Here is a 6,000-nt window from a genome sequence, read left to right as displayed (position 1 = left end):
TCAAGTCACTTAGTCCACTACGCCATCTGGGGGCTATACAATATAATGATGATGATGATGATGATGATGATGATGATGATGATGATGTTGTGCTAAGCTCAAAATTTGCTTGACATAGTGCTTGCCGTTCTGGAGGGACTCCTTTAATTTTTGCTTCTCATAGATGTAGCATAGGATTTGGTTAACCAGTTAAAAATTCATGAGTAAACCACTTTTTTTTAACCTGAAATTTTTCAGGAGGGGGATTGGACCCCTCTTTCCCCTCCATGGCTACAAGCCTGCATGCCTGTCCTAGATGCACTCCCGCCCACCTGCTCCCTCTCCAGCCAATCAGGCTTCCTCTTTGCTCCCCTCCGGGCTCGGAGTCCCACCCACCAGAGATACCACGTCTAACCCTGATTCCTCTCTCCAGAGGGAAGGCGGAGAGGTCGGCGGCTCAGCCGTGCTTGGCATTGATTTCCTCCTCGTTGCCTCCCTTTTACCTTCACTCCTGGAAGGAGGAAGAGAAGGCGCCGCCAGGTCACCAGAGCTCCCTTGGAAGCCAAGCAAGCAAGTGGAGGGCAGGGCAGGGCGAGCAGGTAGGAGCCGAACAGGAGGCGCTCTCCTCGTCCATTCCGCGGGGCTTGGTCTCGGAAGGTAAGGCGGGTTGTGGTCGCTTTGATCGCAATGCAAAAAGGGGAAGCTGGCTGTGGGCTCCGAGGATGAAAGGAAACAAAGGGCTAGTCGCTGCCTGAACCGGGCTCAGGGCGGGTTGGTGGGAGGTGAGCGAAGCCACGCCGGGCTTGATTGGGCTGGGCTTCTTTCTCCCTCCGGGTTGTTTAAACCCAAATGCGCTCCTTGTCGTCTGAATGAGTCAAACCAGGAAAGACCGAGACTAGAGGGAGGCCGCCCAGCCTCCCCGCCCTAAAGCAGGGCAGAAACGGTGTTCTGTAGACAGCCTGGGTGTTTAGTAATAATAATAATAAATGACATTGACAAAATTACGATCTGCCAACTGCAAAAGGCCACCCGACTGGGATCTGTGCACATCATCCGAAAATACATCACACAGTCCTAGACACTTGGGAAGTGTTCGACTTGTGATTTTGTTATATGAAGTCCAGCATGTCTATCTTGTTTGCTGTGTCATAATAAAATAATCTATATATATAAAAGAGTGATGGCATCACGGCAATTCACAAAACAACAAAAGTACAGGCCCCCCCAACCTCAAAATTTGACAACACAACCCATCATCCACGCCTCAAGGTTGATACAACAAAAAGAAAAGAAAAAGAAAGTCCTAATTAGAGGGAGAGCAATAATTTTTTTTATCCAATTGCTGCCAGTTTAGAGGGCTAATCTCTGCCCACTTGGTTGCCTAGCAACCAGCCAAGGGACAGCCAGGTTTCAGTTAGGGGACAGGCAGATTTAGGCCTCACTGAGTCTTCTTCCACAGATTATCTAATTTGCACTGGATTATATGGCAGTGTAGACTCAAGGCCCTTCCACACAGCTATATAACCCATTTATAATCTTATATTATCTGCTTTGCACTGGATTATCTTGACTCCACACTGCCATGTAATCCACTTCAGTGTGCATTTTATACAGCTGTGAAGAAGGGGCCTCATATAATCCAGTTCTAAGCAGATAATTTAAGATTATCAATATACAGTAGAGTCTCACTTATCCAACGTAAACAGGCCGGCAGCATAAGTGAATATGTTGGATAATAAGAAGGGATTCAGGAAAAGCCAATTAAACATCAAATTAGGTAATCGTTATGCAAATTAAGCACCAAAACATCATATTATACAACAAATTTGACAGAAAAAGTAATTCCATGCGCAGTAATGCTATGTAGTATTTATAGTAGAGTCTCACTTATCCAACACTCGCTTATCCAACGTTCTGGATTATCCAACGCATTTTTGTAGTCAATGCTTTCAATATATCGTGATATTTTGGTGCTAAATTCACAAATACAGTAATTACTATATAGCATTACTGTGTACTGAACTACTTTTTCTGACAAATTTGTCGTCTAACATGATGTTTTGGTGCTTAATTTGTAAAATCATAACTTAATTTGATGTTTAATAGGGTTATCCTTAATTCCTCATTATCCAACATATTCGCTTATCCAACGTTCTGCCGGCCCGTTTATGTTGGATAAGTGAGACTCTACTGTACTGTATTTACAAATTTACCACTAAAATATCACAATGAATTTAAAACACTGACTACAAAAACATTGATTATGAAAAGGCAGACTGCGTTGGATAATCCAGAACATTGTATAAGCGAATGTTGGATAAGTGAGATTCTTCTTTAATATGAAATAATTACTGGGATAGAATAATGCAGAACAATATAATCTCTAAAACCAGGACAGTAAATAAAAAGGGGAATTCCACACAGGAAACAATCAGGGCCAGCTAACACCTCCCAACAAAGTATTTCCATCATCAAAGTCTGGCAGATCCTCTGTTTTCTCAGGGCCACAGACAGTAGAAGCACATAAAATATCGCAAACAACACCACTCTGAAAACAAGGGAATTCCAGACAGGAAACAATCAGGGCCAGCCAACACCTCCCAACAAAAAAATCACTCAGGGAGGAAACAGCCAGGCTTTAAAGCTGCAAGGCCATTATATCCTAATCATTTTTCCTAATTGCAGCATTCATACTTGCCTCCAACAAACAAAAAAAACCAATCAGAAATATTGTATATTCACAACCTTTAGGAAATAATATCCCCTGATGGCGCAGCGTGTTAAAGTGCTGAGCTGCTGAACTTCTGGACCGAAAGGCCACAGGTTTGAATTGGGGGAGCGGAGTGAGCCCCCACTGTTAGCCCCAGCTTCTGCCAACCCAGAAGTTCGAAAACATGCAAATGTGAGTGCATCAATAGGTACTGCTCCGGTGGGAAGGTAACGCCGCTCCATGTAGTCATCCCACATGACCTTGGAGGAGTCTACGGACAACGCCGGCTCTTCGGCTTAGAAATGGAGATGAGTAAGACACGACTGGACTTAATGTCAGGGGAAAACTTTGACCCTTTACCTTAACTACCCCCAATTCCTCAATACTTTATTTCCCATACCACCATACTTCGCCACAGCAACGCGTGGCCGGGCACAGCTAGTAATAATAATAATAATAAAAAGGTTAAGGTAAAGGTTTTCCCCTGACGTTAAGTCCAGTCATGTTTGACTCATCTCCATTACTAAGCTGAAGAGCCGGCGTTGTCCGTAGACACCTCCAAAGTCATGTGGCCGGCATGACTGCATGGAGCGCCATTACCTTCCCGCCGGAGCAGTACCTATTGATCTACTCACATTGGCATGTTTTCGAACTGCTAGGTTGGCAGGAGCTGGGGCTAACAGCGGGCACTCATTCCGCTCCTGGGGTTTGAACCTGGGACCTTTTGGTCTTTTTATAATTATTTTTGTAATTATTATAATAGTAATATTATTATTATTATAGTAGTAATAGTATAGTAATAGTATAATAATAGTAATAGTATTATTATAATAGTAATAATAATAATAATAATTCCTTGTTTATATTTCGCCCCCTTTCCCCAAAGGGACTCAAGACGGCATACAGGACGAGAAAATAATATACATGATGGGTTGCTGTGTGTTTTCTGCACTGTACGGTCATATCCCAGAAGCATTCTCTCCTGACGTTTCACCTCCATCAATAGCAGGCACCCTCAGAGGTTGTGAGGTCTGTAGGAAACGAGGCAAGTGGAGTTTATATTATCTGTGGAAGGTCCAGATATGGCCACACACTGCTTGAGACCAGTGTGAATGTTTCAATTGGCCATCTTGATTAACATTGAGTGGGGTTGCAGTTTCAAAGCCTGGATGCTTCCTGCCTGGAGTTCTTTCTCCCACCCTGGACCTTCCACAGATCTATAAACCCGACTTGCCTCGTTTCCAAGAGACCTCACAACCTCTGAGAATGCCTGCCATAGATGTGGGTGAAATGTCAGGAGAGAATGCTTCTGGACTCTTGCCTGCCCGAGGCAAGTGTGAATGATGCAGTTGGCCACCATGATTAGCATTGAATAGCCTCTCAGCTTCAAAGCCTGGCTGGTTCCAGGGAGGTGTTAACTGCTCCTGATTGCTTCCTATCTGGAATTCCCCTGTCTTTTGAGTGTTGTTTTTTATTTACTGTCTTGATTTTAGAGTTTTTTAATACTGGTAGCCAGGTGTTGTTTGATTTCCCACCCTGAACATTTTACGGGTATATAACCCCCTTTTGCCTAGTTTCCAACAGACTTCACAACCTCTAATAATGCATGCTATAGATGCAGGCAAAATGTCAGGAGGGAATGCTTCTGGAACATGGTCATACAGAATGGAAAACTCACAACAACCTAGTGATTCTGGCCATGAAAGCCTTTGACCACACAATATACATGATATCAGTCACACATACAAGTAGTAAATTAAATCAAGCAAACAAATCAAAGACAAATCACAATAAATAAAAATAAAATCCAATAAACATAATTATTTACAACTTATAGGCACCAGTCATATAAATATAAGACTTTATATAAGACTCCCCTGAGTCCCCCCCCCCCCCGGAGATAGGGCGGGTTATAAATAAAGTTTTATAAGTTTTATAAATAAAGTTTTAAGCCGCCCCGAGTCCCCTCGGGGAGAAGGGCGGGGTAGAAATATTGGAAATAAAGTTTTTATTTATGTATTTATGTAAATAATTTAGATGTATATTGTCATTAAGAATAAAAATGTACCATAGAAAAAGTTAACAGGTCTTACTCTTGATGATAGAAACAGTAAAGCCACTTTGGAATTAGTATAGGGATCCCCATGAATGTTTAGTCTTGGCTTAAATGTGACCCTGCATTTAGTTTTACTTATTTTACATGTCATATAAACACTGTCATATAAACCAGTTTCTGAATCCAGGTTATATGAATCTATACTGCCATTTAATCCAGTTCAAAGCAGATAATATGGACTCAGAAATTGGATTATATGGCAGCCTCAGAAGGATTCCTTGCTGAATTAATTCAGTGGATCTTGTTCCAATTTAATTAATTCATCATGTCCAGGACTGTAGCCTTAGTTGCTTTGAATTATGCTACCTAGAACAGAGCTTTCTAAACATTTCATGTTGGTGACACATTTTTGAACACACATAATTTCACAACACAGGCCCCTTCTACACTGTCATATAATCCAGATTATTAAATCAGATCATCCACATTATCTGCTTTGAACTGGATTATATGTGTCTACACTGCCATATAACCCAGTTCAAAGCAGATAATCTGTCTTTTATATGGCAGTGTAGAAAGGGCCATAGTTATTCAGTTTTCCTAGCAAACCAGAGGTAAAACCAATCCTTTAGAAGAGATAGGGACACATACATAAATTGTAATAACATTGAGGGAGACACAACATATCTCATGAAAAGCTTTAATTCATATATAAAATGTATGATTTGTAAGATGATAGCACACATTTCCAAGATTTTTGTCATTATTATGTTCACCTGCATACCATGGCTGACACTTTAACACACCACAACACACAGTTTGAGAAGCTCTCGCCTAGAGGCACTTTTCAAGAATCTCTTCTCAACCTGTTAGGACACCTACTGGAGGAAGGAAAGAGTATTTTACTCCTCTGCCCTAAAGTTGATCTACACTGTAGAGTTAATGCAGTTTGATATTGGTTTAACTGCTATGGCTCACTGCTATGAAATCCTGGGATTTCAATTTTGGTGAGGCACCAGAACTCTTTGGCAGAGGAGAACTTGTCAAGCTACAACTCCTGTGATGTCTTTGCATTGAGGGATGGCAATCAAAGTAGTGTCAAAGTGCATTAATTCCACAGTGTGGATGCACTCCTAGTCTTTCCTGGTCTGACTGTCTCTTTTCTGAATTCATTCATTCCCAGACAACAGTCAGTGGGGAGAAATGGTTTCAGCCAATTCCAATCGACAATGTGGCCTCCCACTTTTTCAACACA

At 41.8% G+C, this 6,000-nt stretch overlaps 1 protein-coding gene across 5 annotated transcripts in view; it reads left to right on the top strand.

The window, feature by feature from the left end:
- Positions 1–395: 395 nt before the first annotated feature.
- The window catches only part of ston2 (stonin 2), an 87,378-nt gene continuing 81,773 nt past the window's right edge, over positions 396–6,000 (top strand). For 2 of the 5 annotated variants that reach the window (XR_010002140.1, XR_010002141.1), the window contains exon 1: positions 396–636. The gene's annotated coding sequence lies outside the window, so the exon portion shown is untranslated. The remainder of the gene's footprint in view (positions 637–6,000) is intronic. The other 3 variants (XM_008117490.3, XM_062968368.1, XM_008117534.3) reach the window with 2 other exon arrangements.

Source organism: Anolis carolinensis, chromosome 1 (genome assembly GCF_035594765.1).
Source record: "Anolis carolinensis isolate JA03-04 chromosome 1, rAnoCar3.1.pri, whole genome shotgun sequence".
In the NCBI taxonomy this organism is placed as follows: domain Eukaryota; kingdom Metazoa; phylum Chordata; class Lepidosauria; order Squamata; family Dactyloidae; genus Anolis; species Anolis carolinensis.
Note: the sequence above shows the minus strand (reverse complement) of the source record. Positions and strands in the feature narration are given on the sequence as shown.